This window comes from Mastomys coucha, unplaced genomic scaffold (genome assembly GCF_008632895.1).
Source record: "Mastomys coucha isolate ucsf_1 unplaced genomic scaffold, UCSF_Mcou_1 pScaffold1, whole genome shotgun sequence".
NCBI classification, from domain to species: Eukaryota; Metazoa; Chordata; class Mammalia; order Rodentia; family Muridae; genus Mastomys; species Mastomys coucha.
In genome coordinates, this window is record NW_022196891.1 from 63,761,675 (window position 1) to 63,762,095 (window position 421).

Sequence of the window (421 nt, forward strand, 5' to 3'; positions counted from 1 at the left end):
TTTCAAGAGAGAGGAACTTTTAAAGCAGGCTTTAAAAAGGTTTAAACTGAATACAGCTATGGCTTCCCACTGTACTATATATATATATGTGCATATTCGAGTGTGAATTTGAGCATGCATAGGGAGGTCAGAGGACAAGCTAGCTTGTGGGTCCTTCCATTCGATCTTGATATGAAAAGGGGTTCTTTGCGTTTTTCCTCTGTGGGTCAGGCTAATTAGCCCCTGAGATTCCTCCTGTCACCTCCCCTAGAAGCTTTGGTTGTCCCACTTGAGAATTATTTTATTTGGTCAGTAAACAGTGAATGTTCAGAACTTGAGTAACACAAATCATGCCTTCAGGGAGCCTTCATTGTAGCTACAGGAGGCAGAAAACGAGATAGACCAACTAAATGTCACGGTAGGTGGTGAGCACTTGGCAAAA